The sequence below is a fragment of the Manis pentadactyla genome, chromosome 9 (genome assembly GCF_030020395.1).
Source record: "Manis pentadactyla isolate mManPen7 chromosome 9, mManPen7.hap1, whole genome shotgun sequence".
Taxonomy (NCBI): Eukaryota; Metazoa; Chordata; class Mammalia; order Pholidota; family Manidae; genus Manis; species Manis pentadactyla.
Genome location: NC_080027.1, coordinates 85,277,662 through 85,298,864, shown reverse-complemented (window position 1 = coordinate 85,298,864; position 21,203 = coordinate 85,277,662). Strand labels below are relative to the sequence as shown.

The 21,203-nt window shown below is 45.1% G+C and overlaps 1 long non-coding RNA gene across 3 annotated transcripts; it reads right to left on the bottom strand.

The window, feature by feature from the left end:
* Positions 1–1,758: 1,758 nt before the first annotated feature.
* Positions 1,759–19,242, bottom strand: LOC118915700 (uncharacterized). 3 transcript variants are annotated; one of them, XR_005026174.2, is made up of 4 exons: positions 18,931–19,242; positions 18,206–18,293; positions 5,945–6,186; positions 1,759–2,194 (listed from the first exon to the last, which is right to left on the bottom strand). It is a non-coding gene; the product is annotated as an uncharacterized LOC118915700 (long non-coding RNA). The 3 variants fall into 3 exon arrangements; XR_008999285.1 differs by having other exon boundaries at positions 6,042–6,186; XR_008999284.1 differs by lacking the exon at positions 5,945–6,186.
* Between the last annotated feature and the right edge of the window lie 1,961 nt (positions 19,243–21,203).

The following is a 21,203-nucleotide window of genomic DNA, read 5'->3' as shown; positions in this document are numbered from 1 at the left end:
CATCTAAGCTCCCTCCCGGAGAGCTACTCTCCCATACCTTGCTAGATTTGCACATGAGGTTCCACCATCCTAAATTGCTGCCTTCTCTCTAGCGCCTGCCCTTCTGTGACTCATCTTGTAAGATGTAAGCAACGTAAGCCAGGCATCATCAGCTCTAGGAAATCTCTCCGGATTGCCCTCTCCCCACCCCAGGCTGATGCCTTGGCCCCTCGGCATCCAAGGCAGTCTGTACATTCCTTCACACTGTGTTTTAAGTATGTGATGACTTGCCCATCTGTGCTAGACTGTGAACATGTAAGCTCTTTAAGTGAGAACATGGATGGCATATTTCTCATCACCAGTGACTAGCTCTGGTCCTGCCATGTAACTTGAGCTGAATGATGTCTCTGGAATGAAGGTAGGTATATAAGCAGCCATAACACCAGGTAGAAAGTGATGAGAGATGAGATTATAATGAGAGATACAAGGGAGAGAGAGGGGATTGGTTCTAAATCTGGATTTGGCAGAAGAGGGGTCCTAAAGCATGGGAAAAGTTTCAACAAGCAGAGATGGGGAGATCAAGAGGCAGCTTGAGGATCTGTCCACCACTGTATAAATACACTGGTTCAGCAGGCTTGGAAGCAGGACTAAGACCTGGCTTTAGCATCCAGTCTCCTGGGGCCTCTGACCTTGCCCTTCAACCATGACAGCAGGAGATTCAGATCCCCAGGGCAGACTGCCTTTCCTTTAGGCCACTGGGAAAAGAAATAAATTTGGACATTTAAACACCTTGGCCAGATTCCTCACTGTTCTGATTTTCCTTTATTCACTCTGCAGCTTGGTGCCTCTCAAAAAGCCACCCTTTCCTAGTCCCTCATTTTTCCCTCTGTGAGCCCAAGGCCTGCAAGGAGCAGGAAAGGAATCTGAGCCTCAGGGGCCTGTTGGGTCTCAGGAAGACCCAGTGACTCAGCCTTTCCTGCTGCTTCCTGAGCCTCTCTGTTCTTTGGGACTACGTGCAGACTGCTAAAAAGACAAGTTTCTATGCTAAGAAGAGTATTTGAATGTGTTGACAATGTCTCTATAGTAACCAGGAACTTGAACAAGTGTTGCTAGAAACCCGCCAAATAAACAAGAAGGCGCATTTTCTCCCAAACTGGTCAATTGTATTCAGGAAGCTGGCCCATAGGCTGGGGGTTTAGCATGCGCATGTACAAGCAATCATGCTGCTTCACTGAGTTTAGGAGCTTAGCTGAGCCCGGAGGCTCACCTGGTGTCCATGAGCACAGGATCATGAGATTTGCCTTGCTGGCAATTCAGCTGTGCTTTTGACTAAGAAACAAAAAATAAAAAACAAAATCAATGACAAAACAGAGAAGAAAATGATTCAAGGTGAGCTGGTCAAGCTACACAGACTTCCAGGAACTACACCACACAGTTTCTGAAACCCACCCTGCAGGGCGAGAAGGGCAGGGATGAGGAAGGTGGGGAAAAGAGAGGGAGCGAGGGAGGGAAATTTTTGGAGTGCTATGTGCTAAGCACTGTGTTTTGCCTAACTCCAGAGGCCAGAGGGTAGAGTGATTAAGCATGGGATGCCAGAGCCAGGCTTCTGGGTCCACAATCTGGCACTGTCCTCTCAAATTGTGTGTCCTTGGGCTCTGCTTAACCACTCTGAGCCTCTGTTTCCTCAGCAGTAAGATACACGTTGTTATGAAGATTAAATGAGCAAATACATATAAAGAATTTAGAACCCAACTAGGCACATAGTACATGTTCATCAAGTGTTGGCTATTACTATTTTATTTATTTAACCTTCACAGTAGCCTCTGAGATACAGACTTTTATTCTCCTTGGTTCTCGGATAAAGAAACAGGCTCAGAGACAGTCATTCCCAGCTCAGGCCACACAGCTGGTAAGAGGTAAGGATGGGGTCAACTCCAAGTTGGAGTGTCCCCTTACACCCTGGTACCTGTGCTAGGAGCCAGCTCCACCTCAGACAGGCCTGGTGCTGGCTCCTGAGACCTCAGGCCTATAATGGAGGCCTCTCCTCCTGAAAAAAGTGGTGACCTGCACATGACAGGATTCATGGAGCAGAGCAGATCTCTGTTGATGAAGCTCTCACTCTATCCTCCTTTCAGATGCAGGAATCACGGCTCAGAGCAGATCAAGACAGCATCCTTGGCAGCTTTCCTTCATGCCCTCCATGGCTCCTTCTTACCTGGGATGGCAAAGCAGTGGGCTGAGAGTCAGCAGGTGGGGATTCAGCTCCAGCTCTGCCACTAGCCCAATGAGTGACCTTGGAGAAATCACTCACCTCATCTCTAAAATGAACAAGCTGGATTCAACCATCCTGAGTTCTTTGAGACTCTAAGTTTAGAATTCTGAGTGCCACATCTCACATATTAAGATGAAAAACTGAGTGTTTCAGCCAGCTGACTGCAGTGAGAAGTGATAACCCATCCCTTAGTGCCCCTTGGAAGTATATCCATTTAGCGCATACCGTAAATTCAACAGGCTTGGAGAAAAGTTGAGAGAGCACGGAGAGATCCACTGTGTAGTTTGCACCCGACCCCCACCCCACCCAGGCTTGATGCTTGCCCACACAAGAGCTCATTTCATCCTTTTAACAGATTGGTGACATAGGGATTGTCTGTGATGTCTTTTTACAAAGGGGGCAACCACGACTCAAAAAGTCAGGTTGAATGAGCAGAGATGACATTTGAACCCAAGTATTTCTGACTCCAAATCTATAATAAGGTTCTGAACAGATAAAACAAATTCCAAGCAAACACGTGACTTCCTATTTGGTTCTTCCTAAAGCAACTTGCTTTTCAGGAGCTGCTCTTCCACAACTTCCCCTCCATCTGCAAAGCAGGAATGGAGATTCAGTTCTTCTTTTACAGCCCCAAACCCCGGCTGTCCTGGAACAAAATCAAGTCTAATCAGGGCCTGGAAATTTCATGTCTGAATTTCCAGCACATGCTGGCCAGTATCTTCTGAAGTCAGCCAGCCTTGAGACTGCCTGGGAGCTGAATGATCATCTTTCTGGTGGTGCAGAACTCACACTCCTTGTGTTTCCCATCTCCCACAGTTCCTTCTTTGCAGTTTACCAGAGACATCCAAGCACCAACCGTGTCCGTGTGTATCGAGCACGGTCCTCTGTCAGCAGGGGAAGCCACAGCCCCTTCCTGCCCCTCCTTAGGAAGCAGAGCACCCACTGTCTCCTGTGTAGAGTTGGGGGCTTTGGAGGTGGGCCTGCCTGGGCCTACAGCCTGGCCCTCTGCCCTTCATTAATCATGTGATCCTGACAAGTTGCCTCACCTCACTGGACTTCAGCTTTTATCTTTGAAAAATGAGGATATTTCCTCTCTGAGTTATATACAATTAACAAGCACAGTGTTTTGGATCCAGGTTTTGCCAAAGCACCAAAGGGGCTGGTGGGAGGGGAGGAGGGCATGGGATATGAAGAGGCAGGGCCCTAAGCATCCCACCCTGTCCCCCTAGAGCAGCTCCCCTGGTCTCTGGTTTCCATGGCTGGGTTGGGCCTGTGAGTTTGGATGGAGGACAGTGTCATGCAGTTGAAAGAAGCATAAAAACCACTGCTTTTGTGGAAGTGCTTGGTATCCTGCGGGTACTTAAATGTTAGCACTTTCTCCTTTCTTTCCCCTATCGTTCTCTCCACCTGGTTCTTTATTAGATGGCTCAGCTAAATCCTGAAACCAAATGAATGGAGAGAAACCAGCAAGAGGATATGGAATGCTTTCAAAAAACATCCAGTGAACCTCCCAGGTGTGGAGTCCATAGTTGGGGGCGTGGAGTCAAGAATGCTGTGACCCAGACATCATTATGTCACATCATGTCATAACAAGTCACAGACCCAGTGGAAGCTCCACACTGAGAGCCCCGGGCTGTGCTGAGCACCGGGAAACAGGGCCCCCAGGAAACCCAGGCATGGATCTCTGCCCTACCACATGCTGTTCACAACAGGCTTTCTTCCTCCTGTCCTGAAGGGGGTACCCAAAGGGAAGCAGAAAGCTCTGAAGGAGAGGGAAGGCAGCCAGGAGGCAGGGGGACCCAAGTGGGCTGGCCTGGCTGCTTCTTAAAAATGAGTAGGGACTGCTGGACTGTGAGGGCCCCAAGAAGGAAGAGAACCTGCCAGCAACCCTACCCAGTTTCCAAAGATATTCTGAAAACCGAGACCTGCTCCAGACAGCAGGTCCCCAACTGGAGCCACAGCACCACCTTCAGGCTTACTTCCACCTGGCTGTTTCCCTGCAAAACACTTCTGGGCTGCAGGAATATGCTGGGGGCACAAAAAAATCCATTAAACCTGAGATGTTGTGCTTCTGATGTGCTCTGACAGGTAGATGAGCTTGGGGTGAAGAGGGAGGTCATTGTTAACAAGTGTGTTATAGCCAGGGTGTCAGGGCCATGCTCCAGACAGGAAAACTAGTAGAGCTGGAAGCCAATCTTCCATCTTAGAGATGGGGAAACTGAGGCTCAGAGACCTGTCCACAGTTACAGTGAGTTACAGGCAGAGTCAGTACCTGTAGCCAGGCTCTTGAGACATCCCATGCCTCTCAGCTTAGATGGCTGTCACCCGTTAATTGCACAGCTTTACTGTGTAAGAGACAGCCACCTCAAGCCTGCAACATGTGCACTTAAGAGTGGTTCCTTTTCACTCAGAAATGCCAGGAGATAGGGCTGGGCTGAGTTCAGAGGTTGCAGCTACAGAGGAGCATCACAGCATGGCTGCATGGGGCCTGAGGATGGGCCTCTGCTCTTTCAATAGATGATGCAAAGGGATTTTGTTCACAGGACTCACCTACTTTTCTACACACCCTCACTCTCATCCTCTCCACCTGGCAAACTCCTACTTACTCTTCACAACCCACACACAAATTGTTGTCTTGTGAGCCTTCTCTGACCCTTTCCCCCATGCCAGTGGAGCCCATCATTTCCTCCCTGGGCCACCACTGTGTCTACTGAAGACATTGATCACTGGATAGATCCTCCTTTATTATGATGGTTTGTGTGTCCATTTGTCCAGATGGGGAATTCTGGCCAGGAACCAGACTTTACTCTTCTTTGTCTCCAACTCCAGCCAGCACAGGCACAGAGCAGGTGGGTAGTTAGAAAATGATGGATGATGGATAGGTGGATGAATGGATGGAGGGATGAATGGATGAATGATGATTGATGGGTGTATGGATTGATACATAGGTAGATGGATGGATGGATAACAAGAGAGGTAAATGTAGGGATGGGGTATCACTCTTCATATCCTAGAACAGGGTTGGCATCTGTTCCAGAGCAACCAAATGTAAGAGCATCTGTTTCCAAGCTGAAGACAAAGGCATTTCACAGGTGTGCGTGTGAAGAGGAGCAGTGCGGTGGCATGAGCTATCACCCCCGCTTCTGCCCTCCGCTTGCTCCTGCTTTCCTGAGAACCTGTTTGAAATCAGAGTGTGGTTCTCAAGGTGTAGTTTCTGGGATGTCAATACCACTATCACCTGAAAGTTCATTCCATGCAGGTTCCTGGGCCCTGCCCCCAAAGGTCCTGGGGCAGGGCCCCAGAATCTGAATTTTTAATGAGTTCTGCCCTAGTGATTCTGATGTATGGGTAAGTTTGACAACCATTCACTAAAGGAGAATGGCATACAGGGGCAGGCCAGGAAACGCTTTGCTGAGTGGCCCATCCAGAGAGGTTGAAAATTGACCCAAAGTCCTACAGATATTAAATGGCAGAAAGAACCTATAGAGTCTTGAACACCTAGAAGCCCAGAGGGAAGGAAGGGCCTCTAACCTCCCCCTCCTCCCAGCCCCCAGCCCCAGCCCCAGCCCCTGCCTGATGAGGCTGGCACACTCCCTGAAAAAAATGGCCTTTCCCTACCCCCAAAAGCTTGCTTGCCTTGTGCTCCCTGTTCCCTTGCAAAGCCCAAAGTGGCAGAGCCTGCTCTGCGCTCACCAAGGCAGAGAAGCCAGCAGCTGTTTTCAGCATCTATTTCTACCTAAACACTGCTCTCGCTCCCAAACACAGGCTCTGCCAGCAAATGTTCCCAAACTTGGAACACTGGCCCCAGTGTGGTCAGGCTGCAAAGGGCTCAATGATGATGACAACACCAGAAGGTCACTCTGGACTGGGGAATGGCCAAACATCGTGGCAACCATGAGTGGGCAAGCAGCCCTCCTGGGCCAGCTGATGAGCCCCTGGAAGGAGAAGAAAGGGCCCACTGGAAGGCGAAATAAAACCTGCAGCATGGCCCAAACCTCTGCTTGGCCCTGTGGTTCAAAAGCACTTAAGCTCCAGCCATACTGGACCTTTTGTTGAGCACTTACTATGTGTCAGGCCCTATATTTGGTGCCTTACTATTTGGTTTATCCTCACAATAACCCCAGGAGACAGATAATATCATTATGACCATTTCAGAGATAAGGAAATTAAGATCCAGAAAGATAAAGTGACTTGTCTAAATCCCAAGCTGGTCATACTAGATGCAGAATCAGAACTTGAATCCAGGTTTCTCTGCTTTATTCAGATTCCTTTGCTCTTGACCTTGCTGTTGCCCACACACATCCTGGGCTGTCTGGCCCCTCTGTCCCTGTCTCTGCTGCTCCCTCAACCCAGAGTACCTTGCCCCTGATTACCACTGAGCAAAATCCTGGTTCTTTAGACTCAAGTCACGAGCCACTTCTTCCCCAAAGCTCTCCTGGATCCCATCTCCCTTAAGAATAGAGCAGTTAATCGCTATGTTCTCACAGCACACTGCTTGGACTGGTATTGAGCCGCATTTATATTTGCCGTGCTGTGTTGCTGATTTCCATTACAATCCCCTAAATCTCAATCTCCAACTCAGCCCCTTCTCTCCACTCTTGCCTCTCCTTTGGCACCAGTACTTAACTCAGGCTTTTTTTCCTCAGCAGGCTTTCAGGCTGTCCCTTTGGTGAATGACACAGGTCTAGGGCAAACTTGGAGTCTGAGTACTAAATATATCACCCCTATCCCTTCACCCCACCCCATAGCTGCTAGTCATCTCTGGGGGCAGTATTGAGCCAGTGGAGGAGCACTGAATTCTAAGCTAAAAGACCTAGGTTTGAGATTTCATTTTGAAATAATTCACTGTGTGACCTTGACTAGATCACTGAGCTTCTCTGGGCCTCAGGTTCCATCTGTAGAATGGGTGGGTGGATGGAATAGATGATCTCTATATCCCACAGTTCTGCAAGCACTTACTGCACATTGAACAAGGTATCCCTATGTCAGGCATTTGCATTTTTATCAAGGATCTAATCTACTAAGCCCTCAGAGTGGCTATGGGGTACCTGCCTAAGGGAAACTGAGGCAGGCTCAGCTGGAGAAAGGGGTTCTGTGAGTAGGAAGAGATGAGTTTGGGTGGGTCAGCTGAAGGGCCCTGAATACCAGGTGAGGAATGGGGAGCAGATCTGATAAGCAGTGAGGAGTGGCTGCTGGTCCTTTATGAGGAAGGACAAGAAAATGCAGATTGGAACAATTTATCTGGCATTGGCATGGGTAACAGAAAGGGAGCCTAGACTGAGACACCACTCAGGAGCCTGCTGGCTATGGGAAGCCTGGTTTTCATGAGATGGAGGGTCTGGGCCAGCATAAGTGGCAGCAAGATTGAGTAGGGGAAAAATCTGGAAATATCTTAAAAGAAGAACTCTAGAACTCAGTGATGCTGTTGTGCATAAGGGAGGAGAAAGGGAAGCAAAAACGGACCAGGGGTTTGATCCTAGGGTGGTGAGAGTGATGGACAGACAGAAAAGTAGGCTGAGCACCTATAAGCCTGGTTCTGAGAGATGAGGGGAGGGGAGGGCAGAGGAATCCCAAGGCTTCCAGTTGCATTACTGCTGCTTACCTTGAGCAGGTCCCTGGTCCACTCTGTGTTGGCTTTGTCCCCAGTGAAATGCAAGGAAAGAATCCTGCCTCTTTGATCCAGGTGTCATGAGGCTTTCACGCACCAGTGGATGTACAGTGCCTGTGTGCAGTGAGTCTCAACAGTGTAGACTATTATAATGGCCATGAGTTTGCAATCAATTTTTATTCCACAATATAATAATAATAGCTGCCATTTATTGATCACCTGCCACGGGCCAGGAATTGTGATAAGTAATTTGTTTATACTCATGACCTGATTTCCTCCTCACAAGAATTCTGTAAGACACCCCACCCTTACATTTTGTGGATGGTAACATGGAAGATCAGAGGAGTTAGACAACTTTGCTAAGATCCCACAGCTGGTAAGTGGCAGTCACCTCCAACAAGCGTGTATGAGCACTTCACAGGCACTGAGTGCTGGGCACACAGAGGGGTATAAACCCTGGTTTAGGCTTGCAAGGCATCTCCTGGCAGCTACCAGCCTATGGACGAACAGGTCTCTACAAGCTATTTGTTCTGGATTCTTTTCTCTCTGCTCTGAATGTTGATAGACAGGTGGCAAATATCTCCTGGCTTGACTCTCTGAGAGCTGGGCAGTGGAAAAGGATGGCAAGCCCTGAGACCATTGTTCATGATCAGCTGCTGCACCCGCCTGCCTGCCTTTTATCCAACTTTGCTGGGTGCTATTATTCAGCTCTGAGCCATCACCGGGAGCTGCAAAGCAGTTAATTATAGAAGTATAATCCCCTTCTTCACAAGAAGCTGATCTTCTAGGGTTGCAAGAAGATAAGATTTATGCCTCTTTCAATTCCTTTACTATCTCATCAACATAGATTCATATTTCACTTTCCCGCATCAGAAACAAAAAGTAAACCCACTCAGCACAGTGCTGCGCAAGAGAGATAAATTAGGCTACACAAAGAACCCGTCTTATAAACTCAATCTCTTTCCCTTCCTTTCATGTTTGTGATTATAAAAAAAGTCAAGGGCAGTTGAAATATATCCCTCTGCCTGCGTGCCTGCCTTGTCCTCCTCAGAGAGAGGAGACAAACACAGCCACAGCGATCTGAGTGGTACCAGGGCAGGAGGGACACGCCCCGCGCTCCGACGCCCGCCCCGTGAGCAGGTCAGATAGAAAGACCTCCATTTCCTGCCATTTTGTGGTCACAGAATTGTTTCAGAAGGCTGCAGAGAAAAGCTGGGGGCCATGCTGTGAGTGCTTTCATTTTCTTGATGGCAATGTGTGCAGTGCAATTTGCTCCAAAGAAAGGGCCTTTCCCTTTGGCAGGCTGGGTAGCGTGACTATGCCAGAACCCCCGGCCAGTTTCAGAAGTGTGTGTACCTAGGTCCCCAGCAGATCAGACCACAGAACAAGGCCAGTTGTAGCAGCCCGGAGGAGCAGATTCCAGGCTGTTTGGAGAGGCCCACTTACTGGAGAGAGCTGTCTCCGCTGAAATGACATTATCCTTCCACAGAGGAACTGGGGTGGGCTATTTTGATTATTATTGTCATTGCCGTTCAGCTGTTTTGGTAGCTCTGTTGGCTCCCCTGGAGTTATTAACTGTTGAGAGTTCTGCTGGCATTTGAGGAACAGGGACACCACCGATTTGCCTGCAGGAGCAGAGCAAGCTGGGGGCAGAACTGGGAATTCTGATGCTAACAGTTAGCCAGGCACCCACTGCAGGTGCCAGCCCAGTGCTCAGCATCATCTCACGGCATCTTCATAACAGCTAAGAAGTAAACATGACCACAGTTTACAGAAAAGGAAATAGGAGGTAAGATCCACGGTAACTGGCCCACTGCGGACCCCCACGCTGAACTGCTATGCAATGCCACGACCCCCAGGTATTCCTCTCAGAGATCCTGACTCTCCTTGGAGGCTGTTTTGCAGCTTCTGATTGATTGGGGGAAGGGAAAACCTAATTTTCTAAAGATAATGAAGAAAGGGAGGAAAGGAAGAGAAGAAAGTGAATACAAGAGCCATGTTGGCCCCTGTAATAAAATGTCATCCCACAAGATGTAAGACAACCATCTTTAATAGACTTTGAGATTCAATTATCCCTTCATATTTCCAGCAGACTCCTCATTGTCTAATTCATCCTTTCACTGTAAACACACCCTAATTCACAAATAGAGTATGAAATAAATCATGTTTGAAAGTTGTGTAGCTTCTGAGCCATCACTCTTCAAAGACAAACGCCTCAGCATTTGCTCCCAAGGGAAGGAGGTTAATCTAAGCTGTGGCAACGGCTCCAGTGCAAGGCCTGGGGCCTGCCTCACAGGTGGTTGCGAGGTGCGCTCTGAGTCTGGGGCGGAAACAGTCTTTCCCATTCTGGGGCTTTTACAGGATGTACTTCTCTCCCCTCCGGACCTCCCCTCTGGAGCCCTCAGAGGAAGGATAGCAACTCCTGACTCTGGATCATTCCAATTATTTTTCCAAAAGCCCTTCCAAGTGAAATTGCAGGTGAATGTTAGATTTTTCTAGCTGCTGCCAGAAGAAGGACCTACCCAGGTCAGCCTCCCTTCCAGGAAGCTGGGCCTTCCTATGGAGCATGTACCAGCCTTGCCAAGAGAGAGACCCCAGCCCTGCACTGGGCCTAGCTACAAACTAGCTCCTAAACCTCATTCTTCATTATTCCTCACTATATTCCTTGCCAGCCCCACCTTTCTTTTTTTTTTTTTTAGCTCTCCTCCTATTTTTAAGTTCCAGAAGCATGACATGCTCATTGTAACATGTTATGCAATAGAGTTGTATAAAGCAAAGCTTTCCTCATTCTTCCTAACCTACTTCCATATTCCTGAGTGAACCAGAGTTACAATAGTCTGATGCATGTTGTTCCACCTATTTCTTTCGGTTCATGTAGATATTAAAGATTCCGCTAAAACCAGTTTTTGCCTTTTTTACAAATATGGGATCAGCCTATACATGTTTCTCTACAACTTGCTCTTTAGAATTAACAAAATAGCATTTTTTACAGGTCAATACAGAGATGTAAGGTTCTTTTTAATAATGTTGCATGCATGAGCTTAAGCAATGTGACTGTCCCATAACTTTCCAAACCATCCTTGATCCCTTAACTCTCCTGGATATCATGATATTTTATTATGTCTGGCCCGATATGTAGGACTATCATGGTTCCCTCCTGTCTATCTTTGGCAAGGCCCTTTCCAGGCTGGCCCTGCCTTGGGGAGTTAACTCCTTATCCATATAATGTTTCTAAGAGCAGTCCCTGCCAAGGTAGTCCTTGCCTTTCAGGGAGGATTCGGAGACTTGTAAAAGCAAGTTCCACTGCCATGAAATCTGAACTTCTTTTTGGCAATGAAAAAAACCATAGGCATAGCTAACCCTTCAGACATCCTAAACAGGCATGCAAAAATACTACACAATTCTAGGCATAAACCCAGTGCTCACCAGAAAGACTTAAAACAATCCCCAGGAACACAAAAATATGTTGTTTACCAAAGGAAGATTTTCATAATGACATTGCTGCATTTTATGAGAGAGAGAAGAGGTCTGAAGTAGAAACAGGCTACAGAATATTTCTATGCTCATTTAAACGGAAAGCTAAAACACTCTGGTTCTGAAACGTTCCAAAACTGAAAGTAAATTCTTCGAGGCAATCTGCTTTTCTAGAGCTCTTTTATGGAAGTCACATTTAAAAGGTTTTAGGAATCAAAATGAAATCCCCAAATGTATCCTTTAGAATTAGTTATTTCATTTCTGGGACACTATCCTAAAGAAATAAATAATCAGCAATACCAGCAAAGATACATGTAAAAGGATGTTTACTGCAGCATTACTTATAATTTTGAAAAACAGAAAACAAGCTAAACGGCCTCCAACAAGGTAATGTAACAGTACACAACTATGGAAAAAGGCATTTACAGTGTCGAATATTAAGATAACTGTTTGTTATGACATTAAGTAAAAGATTTAAGATCGCATATTAAAACTATGTAAAAGTATACACAGAAAACACTAAAAGGAAATAAACTAACATATTAATAGTGTTATCTCTGGGTGTAAAGCCACATGTTATTTTTTTTTCTTTTACTTTTCTGTAATTTATACATTTTCTAAAATGAGCCTCCATTACTTTTATAATGGAGTAAATTAAATAGTCTTAAAGCATACACTAGTGAGAGAACTGACTGTACTATTTTCAGAATCGTGAGATAGTATGTATGATGTGCATGAATAAGGCTAAAGGTGTTTTGGGTTGGGAGGGTATGATGGAGAAAATTCCGTCACTCTGGTGTCCTTAAGAGTGTAGGCCATACAATGCAATTCCTTCTGCAGAATAACTAACACACAAAGGTGGCCTAATAACATCAAAGAGAGAACACTGTCAATTTGCTAAATGTGCAATATGCACCTAGTATGTGCCAGGCACTAGCAGAAATTACCAACTTTGCATTCTACTTAATGAAAATACAAGACTATACTTTGTTGCCATCAGGTATGACTTGTAGCACATTGATTATCTTGATTTTCCCTCTATTTTCAGAGAGGCAAAGAAAAATGAGCAAGTCAAGAGTTGCCATGGATGTCAAGAAAGAACATATTGAAAGTAGCCCCAGGCCTTCAATTGACTCTGCTAAGAGTGGGCTCTTCATCAGAAGCAGTTATCAAACTAGTTTACGATTTTGTCTGTTCTGGAAGTTCCTGACTGATGGGTGCTCTCAGCAGGACCAGTAAACAGCTATTAATCCATTCATTCAGCAAATATTTGTTGAATACCTACTATGTGTGGTGTTGTTAGAAGCTGGGGGAAATATCATGAGTCCAAGTCCTCCCAGATAGCACTTACATTCTGGTGCAGGAATAGGCAACAAATAAAAACGTAAACTAAAACCAGTCAGGTCATGATTGTTGCTATGGAAAAAAATAAGAGTGGCAAAGTCTCCTTTCTAGATATACTATTAAGAAAAGTTCTCCATTAGGAAGTGACATTTAAGCAGAGACTTGAATAAATTGATTGAGTGACATGAATATCTAAAGTGGTGTTTTATGTTGCAAGAACAAGTGCAAAGTACCCTGAGGCAGGATTGCAGCAAGAAAACCAATCTGGCTGGAGCACTGTGAGCAAGGAGGAGAATGGATGGAGGCTCAAGTCAGGGATGTAGCCAGGAAGTAGATCATGTAGGGCCTTTTAGACATGGTAAGGACTTCAGGTTCTACTCTAAGAGTAATAATTAGAGGCCACTGGATGGTTTTGAGATGGGTAGTGATGTGATCTGATTTAGGTTTAAAAAGACTACTCTGGCTACCATTGCAGGTAAGAACATTAACAAGGATTCAAGCTAGGAAATTACTGCAGAAACCCACTGAAAGATTATGGTGGAAATGGAAAGAAGTGGTAGGATTCAAGATATATTTAGAAGATGAAGTTCACAGGTTTTGGAAATAGACCAAATGTGAGGCAAGAGCAAAAAAACAAGTGTCAAGGGACATTCCAAGGTCTTTGGCACGAGGAACTGAGTAAATGGTGGTATTATTTAATGATACGGGGAACACTGAGGGAGGAGTGGGTGTATTTTTTATTTTAAGAGGACATAACTGATGATATTCGTACTCAGCCTACGCTCTCAGGTCGTACCACATCAATGCACATGTTGTTTTCCAACTGCCAGCATTTGCATCTCTGCCTAAGTAAGAGTTTTCCCTCAAGCTGCCAAAACCACTTTGTATGCCCAGTACACTTCACTGGAGCAGCCCTCAGTCACTGACACTCAGAATTTGGTGCATAAATACCCCAGCTCCCTTCCCGGGGTGGGATAGGGGATGTTGGCTAATTCTGACATATGTCCTTTTCACTAATGTTCCCTGGTTCACTTGTGGGATTAAGCTTCAGTAGCAACTAGATTGATAATACATAGTTTATTGGCCTTTCCCCCTTTCCAGCTCATTTTTCCAATTCCCTACCACTGGTTCCTGTACCTCCTAAATAAATTATACTTGAATCTTTGCCTCAGGGTCTGCAGTAGTCCAAAAAGAAAAGAACATATTCTAATTCCTCATACCCCATTCTTCTTCATAGCTACTACCAATCTCACTATCTAGACACTCTCACTGCCTCTATCAGAACAATGGGAGCAGAGTCAAGATAATCAGTGAACTGCTGTCATATATGGTAGGGAAAAAATGGAGTAACCTTAATAAACCAGATTGCCAACTGATCTGCCCATCCCAATCCCTGTGCCTGCTAATCATCAGTTTTCCTTTTCTTCCAATCGCTGAATGCAGCTACCCCACCTTGCGTTTACATTTTCAAAGCCAACAAGGAATAGAAAGAACAAAGATTTGAGAGCATCTACGAATATGTCAACATGGAAAAGGCAGGAGAATAACAGACCTCTTCTTCCCCTCCTTCACTGGACAGTTCAGCAAATGCCCTGTGACATGAAGACCATAGACTATTAGCAGTACACCAAAGGCTATTCATTAAGCATGGACTGTAGGAGGAGCTGAACTCTCTCATCAAAAGCCAGCAGGCAGAGACCTGAATTACCGTATGCCATAGTTCTTAGAGAAGCATGTTTGTTTATACAATAGCATTTTATGTGTCACAAATGATTCAGAATCATCACTTTCCACCTTCCTTCTGCTGACATGGATTGACTGTGGGGGGAAGGTAGTTTAAAAAAGCAAAAGCTGCAAGATCCTTTGGCTTGAGCAAAAAAGAAAAAAAAATCTTGCTACAGATGAACTGCTATCAGTGTCCATCAGCCACAGCATTAACACAATCATCCTTTCTATAAATGGGAAGACAATAGGTGCACAGCCCCATCTGCAGCAAGGATGCTGGACTCTGTACCCCCTGGAATCTATACTGCCTGACTGGAAGACTAGGCACAGGTCTTAGGAATTAGTTGGATTTGGGATCAGACTCCTACCTAGCCATTTATTAGCTGGTGACTTTGGGCATGTTACTTAGCCCTTTTGAGTCTTGGTTTCCTCATGAGCTAAGTGGAGATAATATACCTACTTCACAAGGTAGCTGAAATGAACAATAGCCAGCAACAAGCAGAGCAAGCATGTCATCAACATCAGTTCCCTCTTCTGGATCCTGACGAATCCACCTGACTCAATGAAGACCTGAGAAAAACCAGGTCAGTGATTCTCAAGGCAGAGGAATTGCCACCTAGAAAGAAGGATGACCCCCATGAACAAAGGTTCTTCCCCAGGCCTTCTGTGCCTCTTCCAAGGGCCTCCTGTGCTGTAAAAGGAGCTCTTCTTGAACTTGTGTCGTATGCTTCTGTATCCTCCACACTGATCACAGTGCTTGGCAGAAAGGGGAGCAAGCTTGGTGCCATGGAAATAGTAGACACTTTTGAGTTAGACAGGCCTGGGTTCAAGTCCATTTCTGCCACTTGCCTTTGAGCAACCTACTTCCTTTAGCCTCAGGATCCACATCTGTCAAATGGGCAATAATACCTAAAGTGTTGTGATTATGAACTGAGGTAACAGATGTACAGCCTAGTACAGCATCTGGCAAATTGTAGATACTTGAAAAATGATAGCCTTTATTATAATCATTTGCTGAATTAACTCATGGATAAAAAGAACTCTAATCAATTAGTAACATACACACTCTGCCATACACAATAGAAATATGCCAAATCAGTTTCCTTTATGTATATCAAGATACAGCCATAGTTCTTTCTGATAATGGCAACAGTTTCTCAGCTCTGACTGGATAGCAGCATAATCATGGTAAGTTCTCATCTGTTCTTGGGATGTACACCAAACACAGCACACTGCCTGCCCTCACCTCCATCCCCAACACATGCATAAGAGGAAAATCCGGTTACAAGTAATGCCGAGGGAGTCTCACAGCACCTCCCCCCAATGCATATTAATTACAAGTGGAATTCTCCACTTTGCACTGAAAAACCTGGCAGACTCCTGCTTTAGGCAAGTGACCAAGGTTAACATCACCAGCAACAAATCCTACCAGCATTATGTATCCCTCGCTATGGTGCACTGGTTGAAAGAGACTAAGGAGACATGGAAACCAAATACAGTGTAAGACCGTGGGCTGGACCTGAACAAAGTTCACAGGTCAGTTAAAAAAACACATATTAAAAAAAAATATTGAGGGCAGCCTCAAAGGGGAAAAGGACTGACACAATGTCCAGTGGAGGGAGAGACAAGGCTAATCTCAGGAATTTCACTGACCAATTTGCCCCATTTTTTAAACCCTAAGGACCAATGGTATAGTCACCTTCTTCTTTCCTCTCCATCCCTCAAATCCAACTCAAGAGTAAGAGAATAAACCACAGGTTCACAGCAGCATAATTTGCTCCTTACATTCTCATCATTATCAAGAGAAACACGAGTCAGCATAATACGGTGAAGTGCTTTTTAGACAAAACATGTCAGTGAAGTGGAACCACCAAATAGAGATGTAGCCTTAGGTTCAAGGATCTCTAAAAAGTAGGCCCCTTGCTCCTCAGAGAAGAGGGGACTCCACATACCAAATTTCAATGAAGTTTGAGTTACAAAGTTACACAGGAGTTCAAGTTGGTTTATAACAAACATACTAATTAGGTACCCCACTCAGTCATTTATCTAAATGAAAGTTCTGAGAAATTAAATTTGTGAGCATTGATCAAAGCTTATGGGAAAAAGAGATCAATTCCTTGTTAAGCAGGAATAAGTTTTATATATGAGGAAAACTGGGACCCATGGAGGGAAAAGCTGCTCAGGCTCACCCCATGGGGTGATTTAACAGAACCCCCGCAGTATGCCATGCTGCCTTCTCCAAGCTGCTAGTATTGATTGCAGTCTTACTGTCCTGACCAAGAATGAGACTGGATTACAAGTATTACGCAGCAGCAGACATGTGGGCCCCACCGAATCAGACTGTTTTGACACCAAGGCCTAAGCATCTCCACCAAGAAAAGTGTTCTGTCACTCAGGTAGAGCAAACATTAGCCACTATTCTTCAGGCTGGACTGTGTATGCAGGTGAGTACTTACACAAGTTTTAGGATTTATAGAATGTATCTGCAGAGTTGCACTATACTATTTCCATTTCCCTTCACTCTGCCCTTGCTTTCCACCCCAATGCTCCTCTGACCTCTCTATTCTGTGTCCTGTCTACCTCTTGTGTTTTAAGGTCCATGCTCTGTGGTATATGACACCCTGACATTCCCAGCCTTCCTGTTTCCGTGTACCTGAGATAAGATGGTAATAGTCTTGGTGCTACCAGAATCCACTCATTCATGTATTCCTTCATTCACGCACTGGAGACTATTTGGGCCCTTGGGACAGTTACCCAAAAGAAAGACAAGATCTTTACTTACATGGAGTTTACACATTAGTAGGGAGAGATAAAGTCAATAAAGGAAGAACAATACAAGAAAAAACCAATAATGAGGGATGTTGTGATGAAGTGAATCAAGATGATGTGATAGAGTAAGAGGAGACCAGATTAGAGGGTGTTGCAGATAAGCACGTAAAGGATGATGATGCTTGGGTAGAGATGAGATGGTAGGTAGATTTGGGGTATGTTTTGGAAGAAAAGCTGGTAGAACTTGATGATGGAAAAGCTGTGGGGAATGTGAGAAAGAGGGATTCAAGATTGTTCCTGAGTTTTTGCCTTGAGCACACTGGTGTGTGGTGGCACCACTGGTCAAAATAAGGAAACCTGGGAGAGGAAGAGGTTGGCGGTGAGACACGAAGAGTTTTATTTTAGACATTCTAAGTTTGAGATATTTATTAATCAACGGACTGAAGCCTCCATCTCGTACTTTATACATATCACCAGAAAAAGGACTATGAGATCCCACACACTGCCTTCCTTTTCAATTCCTTGTTAAGCAGGAATAAAGAGAAAAATAATGATAAAATATTCAGTCCTGTGAAACACTGTTATGTTCAGAGGTTTGGTAGTAGAGCCATATCCTCCCTGGGCAGGCATAAGTACAAATCAATCACTGTGTCACACCAAACAATTGTTCAGGGGGCAAACTAATTAAAAACGTAATCCCATGATTTTCATCTTAATTTCTTTTTCCCATAAGCTTTGATCAATGCCCACAAATATAATTTCTCAGAACTTTCATTTAGATAAATGACTGAGTGGGGTACCTAATTAGTATGTTTGTTATAAACCAACTGATAACTGAAATTATATGCTAATTACTAAAAACCACACACTAATTTTTAAAGCATTTTATTAGCACAAGAGCTGTGATCCTATTAGCAAATGTCACTTCTATGTTACCAGAATTGTTCAAGCCTGTTTCTCTTGACTTTCAGAAGTTAAGCTGCAGTGTCCTGTGTAGGTAAACACTGTACTTGAAAATGTCTGTTCCCCCTTACCTTGCACTGTAACACAATCAATAGTGAAGGTTGTACCAGTAAGAAGATTCCATGAACTTCTCAGCTACCTGGGAGCTTCTGCTGCCCACTGCCAAAACAAACAAACAAACAAAAAAAAAACAGGCCAACTCAGCAAAACTGACTGTGGGGATGTGAGGACTGTTCTAAGGGCAAACTTTACAGCTTGTTCCAGTGCCAGGGTGGCTGCTGAGAAGATCATGAGTCTGCTTACTAGTCTTTTCATTTTTAAAATAAAAGGCAATGGCTCCGTTCTCCTGTTGCCTTTTCAGTCCCTTTAATAGTGCTTTCTGCACTTGGGTTTTCATTGCCATTTCAATAAAGGGTGAGAAGAGTTAAGAATGGTGCCTGCTATCAATGAAAGCCAGTAAGATTTCTTCTCTTGCTGGACACATTACTTCATAAATAGGAGGAAAGGCTACAAGCAGCAGGTGTGGGTGGTGACTGGGCCCATTTAAAAAACAGTATCAAAGGAGAAGAAAGTGGTTTTCAGGCTGCCGAGGCTCTCTGTACACACACATTTTAGGGCGATGAAGTCCTGGCTACTAGCATCGTCGCTGCCCATACACTGCACCTGCCACTTTCAATAATAACCAGTTCTGGGCGAGTTTTCAGTATGAACTTGCCTGACCTGCCTCGCGTGCACCTCCCCCATACTCCGTCCCTCCCCGCCACTCCCCGCCTCAGAGTAGCCCCTCCCCACGCACCCACAATTGGGGTCACTGCGCGGTCCCGCTGCGCTGCAGGGAAGAAGAAAGGAGTAGGGCTTCCTCATATTCCTAGCTTCCAGGAAGCTCCGGGGCGACTGGAGGGGAAGTGATGCAGCCTCTGCACCGGAAACGGAAGTTGGGTGCGGCTCCAGATCGTCCCCATGTTGTGTGTGGCGGATAGGATCGTGTCTCAGAGACTCAGCCCCAGGCTACCCGAAGACAGGCTGCTTGCTGTCTCTCACTCTCCTGTTCTGTTAGATACCGTGCTGTGCGACAGAAACCAGTGGATAGGACCAACTCTGTGCTTTTCCTCCTGATATTCAAAGCCGTGGACACTGAAGGCTGAACCACACGGAGCCCGCAGAGGGTTCCCCAGAGGTTTCTGAAGCATGAAGCACTTAGCACATGGGCCCAGCTGGTCTGGGGGCATCGACTTTGGTTACTTTGGCTAGGGCTTGGGTCTAGTGAATCAAGGGAGGGATCAAGAGTTAGTTGGGAGGTCGGAGATAGTAGGTTGAGTGTGTAGAATATGCAGAGTTGGGTTGTTTCCAGGCTGATAGCTGGGTGAATGTCAGGGTACCACATGCTGGGAGGGAGTACAGGAGGAGAAGCAGAGTTATGGGAATAGTTTGGTTTTAGATATGTGAGCTGTTGGACCTCTAGTGAAGAAGCTCAGGAGGCTGTGGGATGTGCCTGTTTAGATGTACAAATGAGAAGCCTAAACTGATAGTCGGTTTCTTAGATCCCTGCATGGGCGTTGGAATGGAGCAGGAGCATGGAAAAGATTGCCTGGTGGAAAGAATACCATTTGGGAAAGAGACCCAGGACAGCCACCCAGTTACTCCCGTACTTAAGGTAGGGGAAGAAGAAGAGCAGATAGCCTTAGGAGAAAGCCAGAAGAATATGGTTTTGCAAAAGGCAAGGGAAGAGCATCAAGGGTTGTAACTGGGTCAAATAATGAGAAATTAGTGAGGTGGAGGTGAGACATTCCATAGCCAAACAGGGATTGCCATTAGCTAGAGCAGGTTAATTGGAATGGCAGGAGGAGACCAGCTTGGAGTGAGTTGAGTAAGTGAGGGTAAAGGTGAGGAAAAAGATTTAAATAAGCAGAGACAAGCCTTTCAGGAAGTTAACTGAAGAAATGAGAAGGATACAGGAAGGATACTGTTAATGTTTTCATTTTTATTAAGATTGGAGAGACATACTTTTGTTTGAATATTGATTAGAAGGAGCCAGGGATTTTTTTACATTTGTCAGCCCATGACCAAATTTACCCATGCCCAAGAGTAGTTTATAAGAACAATTCTTAAGAAGATAGGATGGGAGGAGAAGAGGTATGCAGAGCACAGGTGAGGGGACTGACCTTAGGTAATAATCCTGAGAAAGGTAGATGGAAGAGGTGCAGGCACATGTAGATTCACAGGATCACTTTGAATAGTAATTATGCCTATTTCCTGGCAGATGGTAGTAAAGAACCTTGAGGAAAGGATACTTCTTTGTAATTCACATAAAGTGGCCATAACAGCCATTGGTGAGAGAAATTTGGGCTGAAAGTTGAGGTACTTTCTGTCACATGGCATGTGTTCTGCCTTGGAAAAGGAGGTGAAATCACTGAAGGAAAGAAATGGAGTCTGAGAGGTTCATGGACAGTGGAGAAGGTGTGCAGAGTTGTTGAGAGTTGTGGGGCAGGCAGAGAAGAACAAGAAGATTTTAGCCACACAGATCCCAGATAAGTGAGATATGCCTCAGCAATGGATGAAATCACCATGTTCACATCATACCATTTTCTTGCATTTCTAACTAACAGAGGTAGCTTTTTACTCCTGGCATAATATCTTAGTGGGTAGATTAGGATGGTTTAAACCTTTTTGGTTATTTTGTCTACTACAGAATACTTGTTTTCCATTTCTTTTGAAGGACTCTAGGGTGATGTCTATTTCACAGAGAAAAAAATTTTTTAATGCAGAAACTGAAGCCAGCTTTAAACAATGCATCAGGACTTCTGCTTTCAAGAATATGGAGTACGTATACAACCCCCTCCTTCTAGTAAAAAGTAAAGCTGAAAACCCTGGACATTATATATAAAACAAACATAGACTCTAAATAGTAGAGAGAAGACACAATGACTAGGAACCTTGGAACCCAAGGAGCAATGTGGTGGCAAGTTTTCTTTTTGTGTCATATATCCCAAATTTGGAGCTGAATAAGCTAATGACCCAGAATGCTAAGGGATACAGATTCCCCCACCTCATCCAAAAAACAGTCCCAAA